Genomic DNA, 27,866 nt, shown 5'->3' on the forward strand with positions numbered 1-27,866 from the left:
TAAAATAAACTGGTTTGAAAAATATTAACAGTGACGATTGCTCTAAGGGAAGCTAAGCTTTCTCTAAAATGTTGTCAAATATCTATTGCGTTTCAAAACTAAATGTGCACTAGAACGCGACTAGAATGTGTCACTAGTTCGTTCAGAGCCAGCTGTTTATCACAGATGACTGACTGCCTTATTTCGGATTCCCATAGTAGCCTCCGCATAAAAACCACAAATGTGGTAAAAAAATCATTTCCAGGGAAGCTCCGCTTCCACGACAGTGGATGGAGGGTGAGCAGGCATGGATGCTGGGCATCTGCGTGATGATTGGAGGAGTTGTCTGAAAGGCAAAACCAGTTTTTGATTGACAACATTCCAGAAACATACATGACAGCGGATCCTTTTCTGCTTCAGACCTGCGTGGATTTTGCGAGGGAAGTCAAATACCTGGTCGTTGTGGGTTATTTGCTCGGCGATATAGACCATTTTCTTTTGTACATAGAGACTGAAAATAAAAACAATAATATAGCATTTCAGTTTTACTTATTTGTCACATTTCCTTGTTCTAGTTGCTAATTTGAGGAATGTATGTAAGGATTTATTTATAAATAACTGCCTCTGAAATTAGCTTAAAGAACAGCAACCACCACTGAATATTAACCACTATAGACAGCATTTTTTAATTGGTATAGAACGTAGAACTGTGGCCTTTGTGTTTCAAAGGTGTATCTGTAATTGCAATTTTGATTTGAAAACAAGCCCTGTCATACACATATAGAGGAAAAGTGCTTACACGTAAAGCTCCCTGACACTGCAGCAGTCGGTCACACCAAAAAAGTTAATCAGACTTGCGGTGGAGGGTTACACGCATGAGTAGCAACGGGCCTGTTCACACCAGCGGCATAATTATGTGACCAGTGACCCACTTTGAAAAAAATAAAAAATAAAAAATCAAAGAAAGAAAGAAGTAGCCTGACAGCCTGACACAAAGGGGAAATGTCATGGGGAAGGAGACATTTTACAATGTGAGCGAAGTTAGCCACAGAGAAACACTGCTGAGATTCATGAAAGTTATTTTTCCACTTCACTAACTTTATAATTGCTCCTTCTTCTATTTTGTACCCATTTTCTCCAGAAACTTTTTCAAGTGTCAAAAGTAGATGCACGGCATGTCTCATTCTGGGCTGTGCTGTGATTGGGTTAAGTAGATTAAGACTGAATTACTCCCTGTCCATTTCTATCAATCACACATAAATTCACCTAAATCCTCTGTGGCACAGCTGATATTCATTCATTGATATGCTATTTTTTTATATGTATATGTATATGTATATATATATGTATATATATATATATATATATATATATATATATATATATATATATACATATATACATATATATATATATATATATATATATATATATATATATTTATATATATTCACTCCATAAAACATCTGATGTGAAATATTTGGGAAGCAACTCGTGGCACAGCTGATATTCATTGATGATTAGGTGATTAGATGCAGGGTTATATTTGTGTCTTATTTTCAGTTCTTACCTGCCAATTCAATTACAGTTCCACGGGGTTCTGGTCATCCACATGTTAACTTGCAAATCTGCCACAGCCCTGGCCCTGAAAAGACACGTGAAAAACCTTATGTATAATAATTATAATAATAATAAAACATTTATAGTGGCACAGTTTGTAGGCCACTTCCTGGCTCTCTAAAAAGTAAAGTCCATGAATAATGCATTGTTTTGGAAAGATTATGATGCATCTACTCATCTACTCATCTTCTAAAATGCAGTTTCAAACCTCCAGGACAGAGAACATCTTATTCAAGATTCTCTTTACTGTTTCTAAATAATCATTGAGTCATCCTGTTAGTTTTCCTATCAGCCTCTTCCTTGGCACTCTGCTGATGCTGATATTTCAGGGCTTTTGAGAACCTCTATCGAACGAGAGGGGCTTTACGGTTTCCTACTCCTAGTCGGAGGGGCTCGTTCCTCAGGGACAAGGCGGACAATCAGAGCTACAAAACCTCACAGACACGCGCACATGCATAGCCTGTACACACAGACACATGTGCATACAACACAGGGTGGTGGACCCTGCTGAATAAATTATGGGGGACAAAAGCAAACAGAAATAAGCTCTCCATTTGGCCTGCCACCCATTAGTGCAGTGCAGGAACTGTGAGTGCAAATATGTGTGTATTTGTTCCACTGGAGCATCATAGTGTGGACCTATCCTGAGCCCAGACTTTGTTTTAGGATAACACTTTTGCTGTCTCTGTCTCCATATTAAGGTCACATTACACCCACATGACCAGAGGCTAATGGCTGTAAACAGTGCAATCATATCTCTGCTTGCCTAATTTGCATGTGATAATAAAAAAGAGCAGAGGGGGGAAACAGAAAGAACAGGTTTAAATGACAGTTCCGTTTGAGGCAGTCAGTTGGGGTCAAAGGAGAAGTCAATTCTCTCATCGGTGAAGACAAGTACATGTGGCGGGATAGAAATCATGGCTGAAATCCATGCTTCTCACTCCACTGACCTAATGCATAAGACTGGTGAAGGTGAACAGATGACACCAAAGAAGAGAAGAAGAGGGTGCAATGTATTACTCTGCATCACATTTTGCAGCATATTCATAATGCTAATGCATTACTGAAGAGAGAGAAATAGGTAACTAATACATTACAAAGTAAGTTCACTATGTTTTGTTTTTTTTTACATATCGGATACTTAAAATACTAATAATGCAAGTTTCACCCAAAACAAACTCCCATGGCCACGTTTATATAATTACAGTGAGAGAACATATCGCCCGGTGCAACAGTGTGCCTCACTGATGATTTTCTTTTAGTGTTTTCTTTTTAGTGTTTGTCAGAGGAATAAGCTATTGTTATATCAGTCTTTGTGGAAACATTTGTTTTAAGGATTATATTGTTTTATGTCTTGCTCTCCTCAATGGAATTAGATGAAGTAAGACAAATATAGACTGACTGATCCTTTAAGTCTAAAGTCTACATCTGTAAGTGTCTCTCCCATAGTACACTTGTGTATATCATGTAATAACCATTTTACAGTAAATTATCAGCAGGTTTTTTTTTGTTATTATTATTCAATTGTGCAGCCAAAGCTAAACATTTTGATCTGGCAACACAACCATAACATACTGTCAGAGATGCACCGCAAATGTGGCCACCGAAACAGGATGTTGTGATGACGCATGCAAAAACTGCGGCCAGCGCGCCCCTGTCTATTCCTGCTTAGAGTCCGTCCGAGATCAGTTTGGAACGCCAATAAAAGGGTTCCAACAAGACGTGAGTACGCGGGGGAACAGCACCTATTAAATGCTGGAAAGTCTCGTTGCACAAAAGCGAAACTTGGCTGCATACAGCGCAGATTAGGAACTCCCCGCGACACTCACTTCACACCTCTTTGTGTCTTCTACACAAAGAGGTTGAGACGGACCACCGAGTGAAAACAATGGCAAGTGCGCTCTTAAGAGTCTGTCAACACGTTTTACTAAGATCGACTCGGATTCCTAGCGCTTCATCGCGACTGTACTCGATCCTCATCATAAAGATCATTACATGGATGTGAGGATAAAGCTGCGTGTACAGAAATGATCCAGGCTGCATTGGATATGGAGAGCCCACTAGGAGACGGAGAAGCGCAGGGCTATGTGCAGACAAAAGGCTCGTCTGTCTGCACCAGATGAGAGGCATGCACCTTCATTGTCTGATATGGTCGATGAGATCCTCCTAAATATTCTTTAGGATTCTTAATTGATTTATTCTTTGAAGCATGGATATGAATCTATATCTACATATCTATTGCCTTGACTTTAGTGAGGTAAGTACACAAAGTCCCAGCCACAATTAGATTTAAAAAAACAACAGAATTGGCATAATAATTTCTTTCTGTGTTTTGGTTCAATTTTCGGCCACATACTTCCTGATTTTTGGTTTTCGGTTTCGGCCAACAAGGCAGTTATCTACTCCCTTTTTGAAACTCAACAAAACAAATCACACCCACAAAGTCTACATGATAGTGATGATGGATCTGAGCTTTGCAGGTACAATCATTATCATTGTTTTTAGTATAAACAACATCAACATCACCACCCTGCGAACACACACACACACACACACACCACCAAACCACCTGGCGCTTCCTTTTTATTTATACTAAAAATGTGCTATAAAAGCTAGTGATAGAAGCATTTTGCACACGTGCAACCAGAATAGTTATACCTAACTAAGCAAAACAAAAAAGACACTCTGATACTGTTTGCATTGCTTCAACAAGTGTATGACCTCGAGCAGTCATGGCCACTGTCATTCATTTTTGAAAAGTCACACTCAGTACAGACACTATCATCACTGGTGTGGAATTATTGAAACACACACTTGAACCACAAACCTCTAGCTTCTGCAGGTGAAATAAATGGGGGAAAAAAAACAACCTGAAAATGATATACATGTAGTTTCACACCACAACAAGTGCATTCTTGTATTGTGTATAGACCTCAGGGCAACATCTATTATTTCATCACATCTTCAACACCCCACAGTCAGTTGAATGGACTACGTCGTACCTCCGGATCAAAGATCTAACCCATTTTGTTTTAGTTCTATCTTTATCCCCTTGAACTCACAGAGAAAAAAAAGTCCCTTTCTGAGAGAGTAGTGGTCCAACAAATCAAGACTAGATGTCAATGCGTTCTGCTCCAGATCGCGGCATATTTTGACCTGCGGGTCACACTACATCACCGCCTGGAAATGACCAGAAATGCACGTCAGGCTGAATCAATTGGATGCACAGCCAGTCCTTCAATCTTGGCGGGGGTGGTCAGTGTGGTTTGCAGTGAGGTGAGTACCGGCTCCCAAAGGAGCAGTAAGTGCTGAAATCAGCTCAGCTGCGCATGCCATTTGTCATTATCTAATAGTAAATCCATCTGTGTAGAAGGCCTTCGCCAGGCCAAATCACTGAGTGACCAGACAGTCAGCAACGAGGGGAAGAGGCATGTAGACAGACAGATGGATAGAAAGATAGACAGAGAGTGATAGGTAGACAGGCAGACAGGGAGAGAGACAGAGAGATCGAGAGATAGATGGATAGATAGAAGGACGGACAAACAGATACAGAGAGACAGCATAGAAAAAAAAAACATAAATATCACATAAATACCTCACTAAGAACAGAGGGTAAATAAGTAAACGAAAAGCTGCAACAGCATTTTAACTGTGTCATGTTGTGGCCTGTTTATTTCTTCTTTATGGGAACGGAATATTTGTTACACAGTGGGAGCATTATGTTTTTCAAATGGCTGGTTATGGCTCTTGGTGGGGTAAATGCATCAGCACAAAATGTGCTGTTAAGAGTATAGTATTTTAAAAGATGCAATATGTATGACTGCATCGGAGCGGATGATCCGCTGTAGTGACCCCTTAAGGGAGAAGTCAAAATAAGGTAGTGATATCGGACACAAAAAAAAGATAAAAGCAGAGAGATCATATTGAGAAATAAATAAATAAAATGAAATACATGTTTGCTTTGCCAATGCAAAAAAGGAATTTAAAGCCACATTTCCCATTAAGAAAAATCTCAGGAAGACAAGATAAAACACAATGGCATACTTTAATACAATTAACAGGAACAAAGGGTGCAATTTTGTAATTCTCTCAATTACATGATCTGTGAATTAATTAAATTTGGATGTCGCTACTTAAATATGATTTTAATTAACACACATCTCGGCTATATGTACACCATTTGTCAGCAGACAATATCAGAGCTTACAGGCTTTTCTGGCATATTCTGAGTATGTTTCACAAGAACAAATAAATTGACTGTCAATAATCACAACCCCCCGACAACCAGACTGTAGAAATATAGACTGAAATGAAGGCATTTGTGTCGCTTTGTGAAAAATAATTGACAGATTTAACTTTCCCTTTGTTTTTTTTGGTATTTGGAAATTTGGCATAGGATGAGATCTATTTATTTGAAGGGAATGGCTTCTTCGGATTGTTCTTTTTTTCGACTGACACCAAACATGACTGTCTACAGGTTCCACTGAAATGAAATGGCCGTAGGTCTGAAGGATAACAGCGAAACATAATGGAACCACATACCACAGCATGTAGCACCACGGCCAACATGTTTTCATTGCCATGTACAATATTAGTTGTCAACATATGACATTATTTGCTCAAAATAAATGTGCTTCCAGACCCTGGTGTACTCTGCTGTACCAGAGGGATGATGCAGACAAACTCGCTGCAGAGTGGAACTCGAGATAAAGCACTCAGTGAGCAGACACCTCTGCCAAGTCTGCTCATCCCCATTGCAACCAAATTATACAGTAGCATAGACCAATAGATTTTTTTTTTTTTTCAAAGCAGCACTGACATTCTTAGCAGAATTATTAACCAAAATGTCAGAGATTCCCCTATCTCACTTTTGTTGCTGTTGTTTTTTTTCATTTTGTTTCTCGAGAATATTTAAACAAAATTCTTCCAAAAAAACATAGCAATAAACACAACCTCCTTGGCTGAGGCAATTGGTGCAATCGAGGGAGCTGTGAAACGACTGCATTTGATTACATGTCTAATCGGACAAGAATTCAGAGTCCAGAGATTTTAAAGAGAGTGGGAAAGAAAAAAGAAAGAAAGAAAGACAAAGAGAAAAGGTATATGATTGTAATATAAAGATGCTTAGGGCACAGATTAGATTAGCTTTGATTAATTATACACTTGACAAGGAAGTCTTCCTTCGACTCATCTGTTTGTAAAGGGATTCACAGTCACCACTTTGCCAGCACACACACCAGCTGTCAGTTCTTCATGATGTGTGAGGTAATTGGTTTGGCCCCATCAAAAAATGTTACAGACTTTGAAGGCCTTATGATCTGTTTACGTGAAGACACTGCTGCTGGGGGAAAGAGAACAACATGCGGACTTGGAGAGGAAGTGGGAAGAATCGATGGAAATTGTTAATATTGCCCGTATGAAATCTCTCTGAAGTATCTGGCTCTCAAACGACAGGCTTGTTATGAGAATGGATGACATGCTAACAAGGTGAAACAAGAGGAACAGCATACTAATGCAAATAATAATGCAAACCAATTGACGTAGAAGCAAACTAAAATGTCGCTTTTACAATACTTACATAATTAACAAGAGGAGACACAATAGGATGAAAAAAAGTAATTATGTGAGGTAAGGAGAAAGAGCAACACGTGAAATATAAATATAAGATATATTAACGAGATATAAAACCAAACCTTGAAGTGAGGTAGCGGGGTTACATCGGTGAACAAAGGATCAAGCGGTGCCATGGAAATCATGAGGAGAATGAGTGTTAAATCTGGGGGAAAAAAGTATTTCATAGACAAACTATGTCAGGAAAAAGGAGACTTCCCTTCAATTATAATTCATACCATTTCTCAGTATGACGGACATCATGGTGAGTCACTGTGTGTGTCAGTCTCCAGAGTCTTTGAGCTGAAGTCACCAGGGTGCAGCACCGTCAAAGGAAGAACCGCTGACTGACTCACCCTAATATTCTCCCATCACATTTCATGACTTACAGCTCAGAGGCAGCGAGGTGGGTCTCCTTCCATCCAAAGCGCAAAAGAACAGGCTGGCAAACTGACAGGGAGATGTCTGATTTCCCTTCTTCTTTTAACTTACTCATTGTGGGCTTTTATCGGGAATTAAGGGCTTCAGGACATGTCTGACACGGGAACTGACGTCTTAGTACAACACAAAGCTGTGTTACGAAGAAAATGCATCTACCTATGTGACTGAAATAATAAAAAATCTGCGTCATTTAGTCTGTAGCATTGATAATTATGTTGATTAAACATCTTTATTGGTACCTTTTGTTGACATTTAATATACCAGAAAGAAGAAAGAACAAAAGAGAGTGCAACAAATGGAGGACACACCTGCTCTCCCTTGGACACCCTTTCACAAATGTGTATGTGTATATGTACTTGGCAAATAAAGCAGATTCTGATTCTGATTTAAAATGTGAAATCCAAATCTGTCTGCAAAACCACTTGCCTTAAGTACATAAGAAAACCAGAAGGATATATATATCTATATTTTGAAGTGATTATACCCTTATGGATACTACATACTTTTGGATAGTATATTCAATGTCTGCCCTTCCAAATGTTACACATTGGACCTTTAGCCATTCATAGTCTGTAGTGGATAAGTTAGGGTTGATGTTGTTGACCCCTCCTGACCGTATGTGTAGCACCAATGATAGATTTAAGCTGTGGGGATTCATGTTGCACATCAATCCTGTAATCCTACAAACTTTTCCTCCAGAGTCAACATCCACTTTAAATGGGTCTCATACTTATTCATAATGCATTTTTTTTATTTAGTCTTACAACTTACTCAAGTGGTCATGTTTTGGATTCAATATGCAGAGGCAAAATAAACAAGTGAGTCTTCTTATTACAAGATTTTTTGTATAATAATCCTGCTGAATAAATATGGCTTTGCAGGCCAGTGTGTCCACTTGTACACAGGCCGTATTAAATCCTAATGGACATTCTGCAATGTGAATTATTTACATTTGTGCTCGCTAAAGAAGCAACAACATTGAATTCATTGATGCCATGCCCTTTTTCTCTTCTGCCAAAATAAAAATCTCATTATCAGGTAAGATCCTGAATATGATGTGTATTCACAAGGGACAGACTTTATTTGTTCCCATGACCTTCGTCTCTGTCCTGTTATCCTGGGACAAACCTAACCTCACATTTTCCCCTTTGTCAAGTTATTTGCAATAGCATCGCATGACATCCTCTAGAGACAGCTGCAGGGCATTAGACTGTAGTGTTTGTCTTTAATGTGTTCATCTGAGTCTACACCACTCTCTACTGGCAGTATACCAGCGTATAAACCAGCAGTTAGAGAAATCGAGGCTTAGTTGCTTGCATGTCTGTTCCCACATACACTGACACAATTCTTCAACCGGTTCTCTGAAAATCTTTGAGGACACATTTCACTGTGATGTGCAAAATCACACAAAAGACGTCTGCAGCTGCAGCTATCAACCATGCAAGTGAGTGAGCATATATGACTTGTAGATACCTTATTCCCTGTTGGACTCAACACTGGGGGATCTTAAGCGGATTTACAGTGAGATATCAGCGCTAAGCAGAGCTTTCATTGCAGGTATCTGGAGTTGGGAGTTGATAAGTAGAGTTAACAAAAGGAGTGCTGACATGTAACCACAGAGGAGGGAGGTAATGTGACGGCCAGATTACAACACTGAACGTTATCATGCTAATCATAGGCATTAAAGGATATACCAAAATGAGTGTGTTAATATCTGTCTGTCTACAGCAAAGTAACAAATCTGTTGTAAAACTGTTTTGATGTCTATGACATTTGGAGATGGACAATGTTAATATCACATGTCTGCACAGTTTGTAATGCTAATTAGACAAAATGATAAGTCTGAATTTATAGCGAAGTATTTGTGTTGACAAGTGCCAAGTGGACAGTCAAACACCAAAATATACACAAGAGACAGCCTTTCTTCTGTGCTGCTTTTTGCATGAACGCACAGGGAGAAGAATCACATAGCAGGAAGTGCTCGTCATGCACAATCAGGCATGATTCTCACTCCTGACGAGGCCATCGCTCTCACAGTGAACAATCTCGCACCAGACTAGCCTTTAGCTTCAGCGCCTGGCAGCTGCTATGCCCCGCCAATCATGCTTTTTTTCATCCCATGTCCAAATACAGAGTTGTGACAGGACTTGCAGGTGGTGGTGGTGAAAAGTCATTTAACAGTTCAGTCACAATTCAATATTTTTTATATTGGAACTGAATTATGGAGGGTAGTGGTCCAAATCTAGCCCAACAAAATGAGACAACCAATCAAGAAAGTGACAAGTGTATGCCACGTTTTTCAACATGCTTTGAGAACAACATCAAAGCATGACGCTTTGATTACGCTTTTGCATTAATGTGCAAAAGACTGGACAATTTTGTTGTAGTTAGCTACAAAACATCCTAACCACGTGCTAATGTTATTACTAGGGGTGTCACAATTCTCCAAATCCTTGATTTGATTTGATTTCTAAATTTTAATTCCCATTTGTTGTTGTCTACATGGTGTCAGGAGTGATATAGTGTCCATCATTTGTTAAGGCTTTATTGTCAAATTTAAATTATTTATTAACAATATGGATTAGGCAAATTGGACACTCTAGATCAGGGGTGTCAAACTCATTTTTGTTCAGGGGCCACATACTGCACAATTTGTAAAAATTGTAAAATAATAGTATAATAACCCAAGAACAACAATAACTCTTTGTTTTTTTTCTCCTTTGTTTTACATTTAATGTACATTAATGTACATTTAATACAAAACATGACAGTGCAATTTCAACAATATCATGTGTAAACTTACCATTTACACATCACACTGGATCTATAAAGGCACAGACATTTAGTCACAGGTATCTGGAAGTGAAAAATATTGTATTTGACATTACGTTTAGATTGTGAAATTTTAACAAATTCATCCTGTTCGCCGGATTGGACCCTCTGGCGGGCCGGTTCTGGCCCCCGGGCCGTATGTTTGACACCCCTGCTCTAGATTGACCATAGGTGTGAGAGTGAGAGTGGATGGTTGTTTGTCTCTATATGTGACCCTGTGATGGACTGGTGATCTGTCCAGGGTTTACCCCGTCTATCGCCCTGTAAACTGAGATTGGCACAGCACCCCCCCACCACGACCCTCATGTGGACGATAAAGTGGTAGAAAATGGATGGATAATTAATATTAGTATAACAATAACCAGTAAATGCTTAAATCCAGGGTTTTCCGCCACCAAATCACATTGCATGTCTGATGCTGCAAACACCTCAAATAACTAGCCTGTTGTTTTCATAGTTACATCTATGTCCTTATGATGCACGTGGAGATGTCTTGTGCTGTGCTCCACACGCATAACATAGATTACATGGTCAATCATGCAGTTGCCATGGTTACTATGAGTTGGCTAATTTGGTTAATCTCCATTTGAAAGGCTAGTTAGCCCTTTCACCTCACCCAACTCCTCTACCTCAATAAAAAATGGGGATATGCAAATACGGGGTTAGAGCTAAAGGTGAAAGGGTGAAAAATGATGGAATAGTTTTTGATTAAACTAATGTCTTGATAATAAATTGTATGGGCAAAATACCAAACTGGTTTGATCTGTAACTGGAAACGATGCTGTTTGTTCACTGCACTGTACTTAACTGGGAATACACAGTTATAAATGAATCTTGTAAATATTGCTTCACATTCCTGCATGCAACATGAACATGCTGTGGTCATCTCTGTCGATAACACATCTGGAGAGCGTACATGTGGCAGTGAAAAAAGATTACGTTAAAGAGGGGAGACAGACAGATAACTACATGGAAAGTGAACAGTGCTCTTGGGAGAGCGCTCTTTTTTCTCTCAGAGGGGAGAGAGGGGCCGTCTGAAGAGGTTATTTATTTTTCATCTGGAGATGGAAACTTAAGAGCGGTGCAGAGAGCCCCAGTGGAATTACTGACTGGAGATGTACCCTCCTGGGGCAGCTGTCTCTCTCTTCTCCCTCTTTCTCCCCTTTCTGTTCTCTTTCCATCTCCCATCTTTCTGATCTTCGCCAGAGAGCTGCCACCATCTCTTGGGGAGAAGGGGGAAGAGGAAAAGAAAAAGATGAGCTGCTCATTCCCGATGCCATCTTTGCCTATACCTCACAGTCAAACTCTATCCATCCCATACTCTTGTGGTCTGCAGTGCTCTGCTTGGCTTCGCTCATCCATTTCTGCACCACATAAGCTGAGCCAAGTCGATCTTCAGACTCCTCCCAGGCTCGTCTGTCTCTATGTGTGAAGCATATAGCTTCTTATCCCAGCCCTCCTTATTAACAGCATTCCCATCACACTACAGTCATTAAAAGAGCCACTTGTCCTCCCCCATCCCCTCCGGTGTTTTCCTTTCATCATTCAATTTCTCTGTTCCAATGAACCAGTCGTATTGGCTGACACCTTTACTCCACCAGGACCAGAGTGAATTATTGTGAGGCAGAGAAGTGGGGCTGCATAAGCTTTGTAAAGCTGCCTCTCTGTGGTATGTTCCAGGCATTCTGCTGTTGTCATGGGAGCCCATGAAAGGCTGCTTTTCTACTTCCTATTTCTCTTAATGAACACAGGTGTCAAAAGCATCCTTACATTCAGGTCAGTTGGGAGGTTCCCCATCGTTGCAAAAAGTCAAGATACTAAAAATAAGAGTGCTGCAAAAGTATGCAAGGGAGCTTATACTTTCCGACCAATGTGAGGCAATCTCTTCCCCTCTCTAGCATCTGGGGAGGGACCCAGGCCTTGTATCAGTGCAGGTTTTCAGTGAGCACATAATTAAGATGACATTGTTGCTACGGTAAAGTGTTCCTCAGCAGCAGAGGTCCTGTGTCGAAAGTCTCAGCTGACGATAGCATGGTACCCTAAAGATTTGCCATTTCCACATGAAATCTCATCCACACGCTGGCTGCCATGGCACAGCACAAATCCTTTGTGCAACCATCTCATTTTATAGGTTGAATAAAACAGGCTGAGGAAGCATGAACCGTCACGTTTGTACCTGTGACTTTGGGGGAAGAGAGAAAGGATGTAAGGAAAGAAGGAAACGTATAATGGTCTTCTTGCAAGAGTAGAGAGGGGTTTGTATAGAGACATGCTCGTCATTATTCCTCAACTAGAAACAGGCCTATAGCCTCTGCTAATCTCCCTCACAACAGTAACAAGAAAATGGACTTTGCTTTCACTGCCTCTCAAAGCCACAAGCTAACAATGGATATAGGAGAAATCAAATTTGCACCCCCATCCGATAACCTCCTTATTTTCGTCCTCTTCCCTTTGCCTGTCCCTCTCTTCATCTCTCTCCCTCCCTCTCTTCTATCTTCACTCCATCCCCCTCATAGTTAACTACATTGGTTCAAGAGGGAAAAAATGCTGAGGATGCAGAACGAAGAAGAAACGAGCATCAATTAGACTCTAAAGTGCACTTTTTTTTTCTCACCACCACGCTCAAATAAATTACACTATATATAAATAAAAAAGGAGGAATGGAAAAAGCAAAAGCAATGAACTTTATTTACCAAAGCAGGACCTCATCACTCGATCACTTTTGATCTGCATATGCAAATGTCACAAAATAATGTTTACTCCAGGGGTGTCTTAACTTTTTTTTTTAAGATGGCCACATTTGAAAATGTGAAGATTCCTGGGGGCCAAAAGTCCCTTGAGACCTTTTTAAAAGTTACATATGCACTGTTTTATAATAATTGTATTTTCATTGTCACAATTATCATTTTTAAATGGCAATGTAACCAAATCTTAGCCATGCAGGAGTGAACACATTTTAAAAAAGCTAATGGGGACGACTCGTGACCAGAGCATATTTTCTGTCCCAGTTCGTCCCTGGCCATAAATAATACATTATAAAACTAAAGATGTACAAACTCTTTGGACTTTGGACATGCCTGGTTTAATCAGTAACATATCATAATATTGTACTACTCGTGTCCATATATGGACATGGATCCTTCTTTTATAATCCTAGCCCTACCCTTTACACCCCAAAGAAATGGGATGTCCCTACAAGTGGTTGTCACTGTCTTTCAGATAAAATGTATCATTCTAAATGATGATTTTTGAGTGTTTTGTACACTTTATTTCCACACTTTAAGGGTTATGGGTGGGTGATAATCATTAGTAGCACTTTGACATTAATGATAGAGTAAAGTTTTAGCAGTGGTGCTCAAAAATGTACTAGCAGCTGTGGACATTTTTTTTTTTTTAATTATTAATATATCTGGATTCTTTTATTTTTTTCATCAACCTCATTCTCATGCACTATATTAGGCCAGTGGGGCATATTTTAGTGCTGAATATTTTATCTTATACAAAATACTCATAATAATAATATAAATGTCTTCTGTATGGTCAGATGCCTTTATACAATAATGCAACACAACATGAACACATGCAGTGTAAACTTCAGAACACAAACTTGCCAGTGAAAGGCATTCTGGGAACTGATTTTTATCTAAATTTATGAAGCGGGGTCCTGAAAAATATGGAAAATCTCGGTAGCAAAAATGTCCCTCAAAGATAACGAGCGCATTGCATTCCCTATTCACATGAACAAAAAGAAATGGGATTAGGCCTTAATGAATCTACACTGCCTTCAAATATCCACATCAAACATGGAAGTAATCACACCTATTTAAAGTGATATACAAACATGTATACAACATTAAATGAGATAATAAAAAAAAGAAAAACATGGTCACATCTGTTGAAAGTCCTTATTGCTGTGTTTTGTTTTTTTTCCCTCATTCTCTTATGTTCTTTCATCCAGCTTAGATAGAGTACACTGTGTATGGAGCAGAACAGATCAAACTGCTTTGATAATTCAGCTGAGGACACTGCAGACACAGTGGGAACCAAATTAAACATGATAACTAAGACTTTGTTTCCCCCCATGTGGATTGGATAGATGGGGTAACACGTCTGTCTGAGTGCGAGCAAGACACAGAGAGTGGAGAGAAAGAGCGAGACAGCAGCTGTGATTCCCCTCCATTTGTTTTTTGGGAGAGCTGCCAGGTCAGATGGTATGGCACGATGCGACCTGTGTAAAATGTTACTACCATTTGCCAGTGTTTTATCTATCTATTTTACGTGCACATTGTAAATTCTGGCCTGCAGTGAAAAGTATGTGGGGGATCTGGATAGAATGCCAATAGCAACCTTTCATTAAAGCGTCGCATCTTCCTTGCTGCAGCAAATTGTCAATATAGAGTTCAGGAAATTTGAAGGAATGAAACTGGCTGGAGGCATTTTATGACAATAAAAGACCGCGTGTGACTGGACAAATTGTATGAAAAAAAAACCTTAAAAACACTTATTGTTACATCTTTATGCTGCCTTTCTCAAGACCTATTGTCTGATATCAACACACTTCCTCGGAATATCATCACACAAATCTATCATTTTGTTTCTTTTATTTTATTGCGTGGCTGATCCGAAAAATGCATGCATACACGGATTATGTATGCATGCAGCGATCCAGGATTCCAGATAGCACTGATAAAAGACATTTGGCCACATCAGTGTGGGGCACTTGGGGATATCAAGGACATCAAGCAAAATAAGAGCCAGACAGTGAGATGAGGAGATAAAACAGGCCATTACTCCCATGCTACAGGGAAGAGATAAGCCCGGAATGTTCTTGTTTACATATACTGTATACTTACCTCGTGTGTGGATAATATAGATTTTTATGTTCTAATCAAAATTAACACCAGGCTCTCCATTGCATATATTTCAATGCAATTGGGTAATCAACACCTTTGCATAGAGATTAAACCATAACTGCTCCATGACATTTATTTTTATGCTACATGGTCACTCAGGTGGACGAGACAGTTATTTCCTCCTCTAAAGACGGTTTCTACAAGACTGATGTTTACAACCATATGAATATGACTGAATGGTGAAACCTAATTAGGTCAGATTTGAAGGGAATGTGAGTCATCCATAAAAATAGCCATGGATGTTTTTTTTATAACCATGTAGAGGAAAGCTTGTCATTCTATTTGATGAATGTTACTTCCCCCAAATTCTGAAAAGCAAGTTTCTACTGCATGAGGGCAAAAATGAACTCCCACACTTCTTCCCTTGATACCTGAATGATGCACTGATCTTTTATTCACGCAACTTGAAATACAGTACAATAAAACATTCAGTGGTGAAGGAGGAGGCAGTGTTTGATAGCTGGGGGTGGAAGGTAGAAGTGGGTGAACAGCAAACTCAATAGCGGTCCCATCTCGTACCAAAAGTCATCATTAGTCATGAAGAGGATTTTATTCCTCTAAGCTTAGCATTGTTTTAGTGACAACCAGGTTGTCTTTTAGCACGAGCACTTGCGGTTCAAATGTATTGTTTTAAGTATTCACCTTTACTTCCAATTCAGTTTTTCTTCTAGTTGTATTTCTTTGTTATCGTAGAACTGTAGTCAGTAGGAAATCCCATGCATATATATAATACATCAGCTACTGAAATAGAAAGAGCCAGATGGGATAAATGGCTCAGCACCATGGAAACCCAAACACTTACTTACATTTATCAATGTATGTGGCGCTAACTAGAGTTAGTGTTTCTCCTGCATTCGTTCAGTAGTAGTGCTAGATTATTGTAGCACCACTGCTATATTATCCCATGATGCTCCATAGCAATGTGCCAGTAATCAAAATCACTCATATCATGCACAAGTGTGCACCAACAAATCAAAATACAAGACATATCATTTAATAATCTACAATAATTATTTTGGTTATTTAACTGAAAACTATTTTGACTTGAAGGAACATGGACCATGTCGTTGTGGCACAACATCACATGATCTTGAGTATATTCCTATCATCATCCAGTTACTTGGTATTATGTTTTCATGGACAGAAGTAATCGGAATAAAGCTGACTGAGAGGGCCCCTATATGCCGATCGTCAGACAGCGTCACGTGTCTGGTCCACATAAACGTGACACATTTTGATATGGTTATTACAAGAGGAGGAGGAAAATGGGACGGATAGTGCAGCGTTTGTTTACTATGGAAACAGAAGTGGAGCTTTCCAACGCTTGATGCATGTGTACACACACCACAATGACATCATTTCATTTCACGTACATGTAAACAAAGGAATTGCAAATTCCAACAAACCTTTTCACAATGAAGACATTTTGCACCACATTGCTATTGTCAACTTCTTTTTTTACACCTTGAATGAGCTAGCTCCTGGTAAAATAATGTGTACTATGTGGTTCAATTCAAATTTCGATTGGTTGTTAAAAGAATGATTTAGTTTGCACAAAAAGCCGAGCGATACGGAGCCAGTTATATCACCTTAAAATTTGCATTTTTACCGCCAAATCCCAAAGCCACTGAAGACAATTTCAATGAGCAGGAAATGAATCAACCAATGCAGGCTTCCTCTTGCACATTCTTACACACACACACACACACACACACACACTACCTCTGATTTCCTTGTCGAAATAGGCCTGTTACACAATTGAATTATGGTGAATCATTATTCACTGGTGTCGTCTCTTGGTGGTTTACATAATCGGGATTTAATAATAGAATGAGTGCGCAAATGCTCTCCCACCATACTACTGGTTCTCCCTGTCCATGAGAGGGTGCTCAGGTTTGCAGCTCTATTTTGAGATCGAGTCAGGCAGAGAGCCACAGACACACACAGAGACAGAGAGCGTGTGTGAGGGAGAAATTAAATGAACCGAAGAAGTACATCTCCCTTGCCACATGCCTGCCGTTTACCCTGCAGAGGCACAAGTGTCCTGGCCTCTGCGGGTTTATAGATGCAGGAATGTCTCCAGTGCTTGTGCGTTTAATGTGACATGGATCAAAACAGCAGCGTGCACAGCTTTGTTTCCGATTTGTTCACAGGACGGGCTGCTGCTTGAGTTTGAACTTGAACACATATCCCATTACAAATGACTCAGTCTTACAAGCTGTACATGGCACTCAAATCTAAGTCCACGCCAGATCACCATCATACCGTGACTTCAGCCATGAATAAATCCATTTTCAACCTCCCCCGAGAGACACAACCTCACATGCAGTAACGATGACATGTTGAGAAATGGACAGGACGACGCTGCAGATTCCGGTGATCGGGAATAATTTATATTGTGTGTTTCAAATGCAGCACTCTTTATCGCTGACAAATTGCTGGCCAACAAACTACAGAGCTTCAGCTGGTAGACGAACAAAAGCCTGACTGAGCGACACAGCTGGAGATCCTGTCCGTGTGTGTGTGTTGTGTGTGGCTGTGTGTAAGTGAAGGAGAGAGAGGGAGACTGAGAGACAGTCCATGTTAGCAGTCAGATCACATCACAGTTTGCAACCACATTGATTAAGAGAGTCTCCATGCAGACTAATTTGGACATGGAGCAGACTAAACGATTACTGGCAACCACTGATTCCATGCAAGAACACTATGAGACTTAACATGTACCATGGTACTCAATTTTTCTTTCCCACCATTTTTTTGTATCATTTATTCTGCATGTGCACGCACTGGTGAATAATATATGCACCACGCATGTGCAATTATTTATACGTGGACATGTGTAATCTGTTCTTTTATGGGTGTGTGTGTCATTATGGTGTATGTGGTGCATTGTGAGTGGGGGTGCTTTATTTATCCCTCTTTTTGAGGATGCAGTCCTTTGAGAGACTGCAAAGCAAATTCTATTGTAAACCCAGAGCTAGCGAGGGACTCCGAGAGCCAAAGCCATCCATCAGAGCAGGACATATCCCCCCCATATGCAAACAAATGAATTAGAGCACTCGCCTCCCACTAGGCTCAAAACACAGCAGCGGCAAAACTGCAAGGGTGCAGGGATGTCAGGGGAGGTGAGGGAACGCCACATAATAAGATGAAGATTAGAAAACCCTTCTGTGGCACCAAAGAGAAAGGACAGGAAAGTACATGGAGAAATGGGGAATAAGGTCAATTGAATTGGTTCTGTGAAAATGCGTCGAGGCCAAGACACCGAGATGAAACTCTTCACCTCTCCTGAAGTGTTTAATGCTGAAGTAAGACAGTGCGGCTGTAAGATCTGCCATTATCCTTTAAAGGGTCAGTAATCACCGGAAGTGTGTGGACGGAAGAAGCCGACTGCACACAGCTGTGGCATGTCTTTGTGGCACTCTGATGCCATCATGCTCAATGATTAACACAGAAGAGTTTAATATAGGAAGACGGGGACAAATACATGGGAGAGAAGGATGAGTAAAAGAGAGGAGAACATAGTCCACTCTTTACCTCTGCACGTCAAAGCATGTTCACCACCGTTTAGCGGTCTGCTAATTAATCACTCACTGTAAAACCATGTGTGTGCGCGTGTGATTGGTGGTTGTGGAAGCATCGTATGTCTTGGAAAACTGGTAAACAGTGGGAATATAATAGGCAGACTGTTGCTGCAGTGTTCCTGTCTGTGGCTACATTTTTGAGCAATCACGCTTTGACATTTAAGGTTTGCAGGTAGTTTTAAGATACTGTTGCCTCCCCCGAGCTCTGAGAAATACAGCACGGATGTCACTTTCAGTTAAATTGTGTTTCTGCCTCACTCCTGCACACTGCCGCCCAACTGTGACTTTCGTCAGCCTCAAAAATCAGAGCAACGGACAATGGATGGTGTATAAATCTATAATCTTGTAGGTGAAAAGGGTACAGTATTCATTACGCTGATAATGAGTGGGTAAATCTCCGTGATTGGAGATGGATTGACTGCATTGCCACCGGGGCGAGCAATCATGTCTGCCGCCATTCTGGCTAATTATGACATGGCGGCACTGGCAGCAGGGGTGGGCTGGGTTAGCATTTGACACAGGACACCAGCCAAGCCTGCTAGCTCAAATACAGCCATCAGTGCTAATCTCCCGCTATGTGCTAACAATAGCGCTGATGTGTTCACTTTCTGGAGGAGCGTTTGCTCAGCCAAAGCCTGCCTTGTTTGTGTGACTCCCAACAGCCTGCCATCTTGAGCTTCGCCACTACTGTCAGAACAGCACAGAGCTGAAATCAGCCAAGATATTACACTGGGCCCCTAGACGGGCGGTGTGATTGAAGGCGCATGGGTGCAGGTTACCAGATGCAGCCTCACACAGGAAGGGACATTTGGACCCCTTACTCTGCAAACAAGAACACCGAACTTAGGGAAAGAGAACATTGCAGTAAAGAGGAGATACAAGAGGGATAAGAGAGAAGAAAAGACTGAGTGAGTGAAGGTCAAGGGAGTGTCAAATTATTCACAAATACCATCAAAAAAAGAGATTAATGTAAACTGCTCATATTGTGACAACCGTCTGGAAACTGTATGACATCGTTTCGGCATTGCTTACATATAATTCAGCAGTTTATTCTTTGCTGATGTATTATACTTTGCACTGTTTTGGGAAAATGTAATCTTTTTCGTTTCTTTATTGTAAATCTCTTGATTTTAAGTGCAAATTTGGCAATAGACAACCTGTCTTTCTACATTGAGCACTACATAAAAAACATATCCAAATCGAACAATCAAAAGGCTTTGAAGACAGTCGATATCTTCTCTTATTTTAATATTTTAATGTAACCCCCCTGCATTTCTGTTCTTTTTATTTTCATTTGTTAGGTATGTGTTCTACGCTACCTCTGGTTTGTTGTTCATGACTACATTTAAAAAAAAAAAAAAAGAGTGAGTGAGTGAGTGAGTGACAAAAATATTCTGAAAAGTGTAAAAAAAATAATGTGAATAAGCAAAAATGATTGCACAGGTATGTGCACTTGAAGCCTAATAAGTGACATGTATTGCTTAGTAAAATTAATAAACCCATTAAATTGGTCTTCACCAACTTGTATGTCTGCAGTTTAAAGCTTTTCCGATACTTGTCCTTGTTGACATTCCCTAATAGTATGCTAAATGTGCACGTGTTTATAACAGCACACTTTATGTTAAAGATATGATCTCAGTCGTACACTCCTATATCGTGTAATGGCATCATACATACATGGCGTGGCACATTTTCTAAGGTTTTTAAATCATGTAACAGCCCCTGGGCGTCGAGCTTAAAACACTGAAAATTACCCTGGACCACAGCTGCACTAAGAAAAGGGAGGGGCCCTTCCCCAAGCTATGTCAAAACATAATCCTCCATTTTAACACACTCCCTTAAGCTTTCCTCCTTTTTTCCGCCTGTATTTTCCTCTTCCTTGCACCATGAGGTTATTTAAATAAAGAAATGCATCTAGCCTTCTAGAAACAGCAACCAAACTGTCAGAAGGATATTTTACTGCTAAGTCCAGGAAGAGGAACATTATTATGCCAAACACTTTCTTGATTAGGTTGTGGGGTGGGGGAGAAGGTTTCCAAATCGCGCTAAACTGACTGACGACAGCCAAAGACACAGTTAAAGTACGAGTGACTGCAATGTCACACGCGGCAGCAGGTTAGTAGGCGTGTGGCAATCTGAGTTCACGAGCAGGTCTAACACACCAAAAGCCACAGTGACCTGCAGTCAACATGCCGGACATTTGGAGCGCACAGCAGTTTTATTGGCCTGTTACCCATTTTCAAGGTTAGGGAGGTTTTTAACTAAATGGGTAATACATTTCAGAATCAAATAAAAAGAAATAGCAATGTGGAAGAAGCTATATTCATGCACCGATTTAGTGCCAAACTGAAATATGTTGACCTCGATCTGCAAAAATGAATTTGGGTGCATTGCTCCCTTAAATGAATTTCAAGAAACCTTCCTTCAGAAAAAAAAAAAAAAAAAAGAAGGAGCAAATCCATTTTCCTTGATGCCTGAACATCGACTCAGTGGTCAGACGTTCTGGTTGATTAATTTAATGATTAGAATCATGATGTGATGTTGACATAATATTTATATCCCACATCCTGATCCCTGAATGATTGCTGTTATACAACAAGCCTGTCGTGCTTGGATGACTGCGGTGCAACTTTTAAAGTAATCTTTCACTTTCTTCATGTTCCTCATCATATTATTATTATTACAGTGACAATGAAGGCCTGCTACGCCTGCCACCAGGTAGAATACCTCCGCATTAACTTTTTCTCAATAAAGTATAACCTGAAAAAACTAAATCTGAATCCTGGCTACACACACACACATATATATATATATATCCAGTTCTTGTTAGCATGTTCCTTTATTGCGCCATCCTTTGATGTTAGAGCTATGTGAACATAAGTGACAGAACAGACAGACAGAAGATTTGTTCTCCTATTTCACCACCATGAAAACTAGATCCCCCCCTTAGTCACTGAATCTCGTTTCCCCGTACGACGATGATGAAATCCCCTATTGTCAAGTTACATTAAAAGATGAAGGATCCTGAGGAAAAAGAAAAATCCTCTATGTGCCCCCTGTTAACTCAGTTTTCTATTTGCATTTTTGACATTTATCGGTGTGCCTCCTGCACTTGCCGTATAATTTATATGACTTTTACAGCTCATTTACGGATAGATAGCTGCCATTCTTAACTGGGCTTAATGAATGCCTCATCATTGGACAAAAGTTACTGTGCTGGATCTGACGTTCTGCCAGAAACTCCGCAGAGGCACTTTCATTCTTCATTAACATCGAATATGTGTTTGGGAGACAGAGGCAGAGTGCAACGCCCCCTTGTTAGTGCATGCACTGTAAAACTCCACGGAAACACATGCTTACACTAATCTTCATCTTTCAAAATTGAACACCAAATGGAAACGAAAAGATCAATTCCAATAAGAGTCACGTCAAAAGTGCAAAACAAGGTGAAGTTTGTGTTTCATTGTCCTCGGTGCCCACTGCGATAAGGAAATGGTGAGGCAGCGGTTCAGGACTTATACGTCCCCCAATCAGAATGTACCAGTCATTTGTCCTTTAAAAAGCCCTTGTCCTGTCTTATCAGTCATCCAGGCATGTTCATTGTGATCTTGTCCTGACTACAATGGGAAGAACTTGTTCTTTCCCTACCTCCTCACTGAAGTGTTTTTCTCTTAGCCGTAAGGGACACCTCACATTCATTTGACCTCTTTTAACTACAAAATGCCACATTACGATTCAAGTATCGCAAAAAAGAAATAACACAGGAGAATTGTGCCTCAGAGCAAGAAAGAAAGAAAAAAAAAAGTGCAACGGTGATGGTCAGGACATGGAAGGGTAATCGTAGAATGAAGAAACACCTTAAGCTAAAGATTTTGACTCTTTCTTTATGCTCTGATTAGTGTTACGTAACTGCCAAGTACACTGGTGGACGAATGAAGAGGAAGGATTGTGTGCCAGTGACTGCAGGGGATCCACCTGTTCCATCACTCCTTTTTTTCCAACTGTTCAATCTGCACTAAAATACACACAGGCACACCGATGATTGATCACATTTGATACCAATATCCAGGAAATGCCATTTTTGACACCCGGGGGTATATTTTTTGTAAAGATTAGAGCAAAACAAACAGTAAAATCAATGTCTGACATACAGAATAATGCATTAGTGTTTATTTTTATCTGTAATTATCTTGAGCATAATTCCTTTGCTGGTCAAAAAGTTAGTTTCTCAGCTTCTCGCTAACGCTCTCTTTACATTACATCACACAGCACTGTTGTTTCCAGTACAAATTAGTGTCTGATCTGCTACTAAGTTTGAGGATTAATAAGTCAATCTGGATCAATCTGATAATCTACTTTTTGACAACCCTAATGCACACATCTCCCAAAAGGCTTTGTGATCCTCGGGAGAAACGGCTAATTCTGAAATGGCTCGTGAAACAAATTATTCAACGTTGACCACCTGCTTTCAGGTTTTCTGTTTCTCTGTCTCTTTTTCAGCACATGTGCGACACAAAAGGAGGCCGCCTACCCTTCAACACAGCACAGCACTTGTGTGCAGATCAGATGCAGATTTAAATCAACACACCTTTTCATATCAATGGCATTAAGAAGAACTATCATATAGAATCGTGGTCTGTAAGTGCTGCACCCACTTTTTCAGGAACTCAGGAGAGTGAATAGCAGAGAAGCTGTACGCACAGTGATCAACCTTTGTTCTCTGCACCCACGCGCCCTCATCACCATGCAAACTATATTGATCACGCACACACTCATAAACCTCTGCACCGTGCAGTCCCAGGGAGAGAGAGAGAAGCCAATCCTCAAACCTCATGAATATTACAATGAGCTGGATCTGGGTCATTAATATGACACAGTCATTACACTGGAGCCCAATTAGCAGTCAACATAGAGCCCGGAATGTTCCTCTGTTACTATACATAATCACTATACTGTATCACTGCAACTAACTCCAGAGCAGGGGGGATCAAACAACACGATCACACAGAGAAATCAAGGAGTCTTCCAGAGATAGGAGGTCACAGCTGCTGGAGAACACAGTTTTAGAAATACTACAAGAGCACCTGATTTTCCATATGTACAATAATTGGCTGTACACAAACAAAGTATTTTGTAATCTGTTGAATAAAACCGTGAAAAAGTTAAGAAAAGTTCAAATGTATTTCTTGCCCAATTAGTTCATATCACCTTGGCGAGATCTCACCTGTCTCTGTGCAGTCACCACAGTCAATAAAAAGTGTTCCCCTAGTGCAAGGGGTATAGTCAATTAAAATTCTGAGAGATCCAGATAGCCAAGGTCCAGACCATCATAATGTCCATCAAGTGTTCTCCAATATACTGGCTATTCAATGATGTGCATCAGTGTCTGTGTGTAGCCACTAATTGATTTTCAAATCAAATTCAGTGTATTCTCTTAACACTTTCCTTTTTGAACTCGTTATTTCAATTTCCTCTCAACTCTAATGAACGTCACTGATTGCGTTGTAGTTTTTTTTTTTTAATCACTGTTTTCCATTAACGTTTAATGTTTTCTCTTACATTGTAACCTTAATGTGGATCACTTGTAAGTCACTGCGGCATATTTACTTCGGCAAATGACTCAATAAAAAAATGTTAAATGTACATTGAAACAACATTTTGAAGCTTTGACAGTTTTAATTAAAAAAAAAAATGATTGTGTAATGTCAGGTGAAAATTAAAATACTTAAATATATGTATATATATATACACATATATATGTATATATATATTGTACATTATGCCCATCTATTAGCAAAAATAGATTATTTTCAGGTTGCTTCATGTATCAATTGTGGCCCTTTTTGTGGGTGTATCCACATGACACCGGGATAAAAATATCATCTAAATTTGGGGGTGTACTTTCAGTGACACTCGGGCCAAATAGGTCAAACTGGTCTTTGTTCACTCTGAAATAAGCTTTGAACCGCCATGATCCAGACAGAGCTCCTGAATCAGTTAGTGAAGTGTAGGTTGCACCCAGACAGCGCAGAGAGTTTTCTTTTCTTTTTTGTATCAAACAGCAAAGCAGCAATGGTAATGTTAATTTTTGGTTTTGACTTTTTAGTTTCAGTTTAATGCATTTATTAATTTGGTTCGGCAACATCAGTCACCTCAGCAGCTCCATTGTTTGGTTACTTAACGACGGGCATGACTGAAGCACAAAAAAAACACTCTGGCTCTATGAGCTGAGTAACTAAACACTGGCATTAAACACAAGATAATCACCATTAACTTCAAAATAAAGGTATTTTCCACATTATCCAGAGCAAGTTTGGGAACTAGAGTGAACATTGGATTAGACACTGTGACATCTGCTCAGGATTAATTCTTGTTTGGTATACAGGGGAGATTGCCCATTAACAAGGCATGCATGAGCTCCGCGCAATCCATCCAGACCTTTTCTGCAGCTCTAAGCAAAGTGTGCTTTTCAAAGCGCCGAGCATTTCTTTCCTCTCTCATGCATGCAGTATAGAGGAGGGACTGACAGCCCCTGTCAGGAGGCCTTGACCTGAGCAGTGAAACAGACGGGTACCTCCGCAGACTCCATAGAGAAAACTTGGATTAAATCAAGTGTAAATCTATCCTTGTCAGATCAAAACTATCATAGTAGGGCAGCCTTGCCTACATGCAGGTGCCGGGATGATAGACACATTAAGGTCAGAGACTAACAGGAGTGAGTAGGTAGTGACAGGAATACACAAGGATAGCAATACTCAAATATAATCATCAGTGCATTCTTTATTTTTAAGATTGTATTATAAGAGGAACATATTTTCGGTGTAGGTGGGTATTCGTGTGTGTCTTTAGAGGTGTGAAAATCTGCGGTCCTGGACACAAGGGGCTTTTCTTTTTTATCCCCATAATCATCAAAGATGAAATGTCTGTAGGGCTCAGCAGCATGTGTGACTGCTGTAGCTGGCGTGTGACCACACTGTGCTGTATTGTGGGGCTCTGACTTATGACCAGAACCCCTGCTGCAAAGCTGAGCGGAGCTACCGTCCGATTGCCAGTCTGATTGGGTTTTCAAGTTTAAAAAACAGATCTGGGAGACGGACTTCAATGCTTGCTCAAGATGTTCAGATCCACAAGTGCACACACACACACACACACAAAGAGACACACAGCACAATAACTCTAGTTTACCCTTGTGGATGTTAGTGCACTGAATGCATTACTTTTTATATTAGAGCTTTGAGATGCATTCTCGGAGGGCAGCTGAATTTTTCATTTCATTTTTTTTTTTTTTTGCCTGATTTGATTCATGCACTTTGCAATGCCACAGATTTTTTTTCTGTATTTGTCTGCCCTTTACTCAAACCCACTTCCAGGTTTCACTCTGATAATTTCACCCGAGGAAACAAACCGCGCTGACAATTAAGTGGATCCCAGTGAAATGCTATTTTTCCATTTTGTAGAAGAGCGAGGTACAGCATCCTCTCCACAGGGAGAATCCAACAGGTCAAATCTAGTACAGCTACCAGGCATGTTATGTATTTATTTTCAAAATAGCAAATATAGCATAGGCTTTTTAGACCTGATTGAATTTTCTTTTTTTCTTGTACATGATCCAGCGATTTTTGCACAGCAATGCTTGATTTAACTAAAAAAAGAAGAAAAAATCCTGTTTGTCTCAGGAGCTGCAGCGACATTGACTCATTTATAGTTGACGTGACACAGGCTGCAATACGTACATATTAATGAACCTATAGATAGGAAAAAGCCTTTCAGACTAATGATGCACAGGCTGCTTTAAAAATAGACCAGAGCATTCAATTCTGATTCTTACTGGTTTTGTCACTGAAGGCTGGTGTCCATTGACAACCTATATTTTAGCAGCTCATAAGGTGCCAGACAATGTGCTCGTCATAGCTCTGTTGCTATGCGACTACTAAAAACCAGTATGAAGGGCATCTTTCCAGTTCAAATGTTTTTATTTTATTTTTATTCTTTAGTGTGTGGAGCACAGAACTCCCAGCATGCCTAGCTCAATTTAAATTCCACTGTCAACAACTGATTGAGAAGACACCACTTGGGAGGGAAGTCTCCTTTTCTGCCCTAACTTAAGCTTTCTCAGCTTTAAGCTGGAGGAAGAAAAATGCAGGGGGCAAGAAGAGATAGCCCTCTACCCGTTCCTTGCCTATTTAACTTTTTAATTTAGCAGCAGGAATTAATGTGGTGGCCAGGGCCAGTATCACTTTAAACAGACATTTGCCAGGTTCCCCAAAGGCAGAGCAAATGACTCTTCTGTGGTGGATATATCTCATTTCTGTTTTGTGTGCATGTGTGTGTCTCTCTGAGTACGCGGTAGAATGTGTGCCTGTGTGTATTTGAGCCGCACTCGTGCGATCTGTTATAATTGGAAGCGTCACATCAGTCCTGTACCTCAGGTGCTGTCACAGTCATTTTAGTAACATGTGACACCCTGGTGAGGTCAAGGAATGAGAGAGTGGCAGCGGAGAGGAAGGTGAGGATTGCTACGTCAAAGAGACACCATCATCGCGACTGGCAAGGTGGGAGATGTAAGGCAAGCGGTGAGTAATGTGGCGCAGTTTGAATTCAGGTCAGCACGCAGAGCTGAAATTTTATGAAGCAAGCAAGGCAACGGAGTGATGAAGTTGGAAGTGTACAGTATGTATGTCCTCTATCTGCTGGTCCCATCTTAATAAAGAGGCCAAAACAATACATGGATAGTCATTAAAACTTTACTAAAACAACATGGAGGCCACTATCACAGCAATATACATGGGGGTAAAGAGTGGGGGGGTCAGTAGAGGGCAGTCGTGTCCCATTTTTTAAGACACAGCAGCAAAGAAAGCATTTCAAGCTGCCGTGTTTCAAAATAGCA

At 40.2% G+C, this 27,866-nt stretch overlaps 1 protein-coding gene across 5 annotated transcripts in view; it reads right to left on the reverse strand.

The window, feature by feature from the left end:
* Positions 1-27,866, reverse strand: part of lrrc4ca (leucine rich repeat containing 4C, genome duplicate a) — a 95,675-nt gene that overhangs the window by 18,707 nt on the left and 49,102 nt on the right. For 3 of the 5 annotated variants that reach the window (XM_044037041.1, XM_044037040.1, XM_044037039.1), the window contains one exon: positions 1,550-1,624. The gene's annotated coding sequence lies outside the window, so the exon portion shown is untranslated. Of the gene's footprint in view, positions 1-174; positions 252-432; positions 491-1,549; positions 1,625-27,866 lie in introns of those variants that run through there. The other 2 variants (XM_044037042.1, XM_044037043.1) reach the window with 2 other exon arrangements.

Source organism: Solea senegalensis, linkage group LG10 (genome assembly GCF_019176455.1).
Source record: "Solea senegalensis isolate Sse05_10M linkage group LG10, IFAPA_SoseM_1, whole genome shotgun sequence".
Classification (NCBI taxonomy): Eukaryota; Metazoa; Chordata; class Actinopteri; order Pleuronectiformes; family Soleidae; genus Solea; species Solea senegalensis.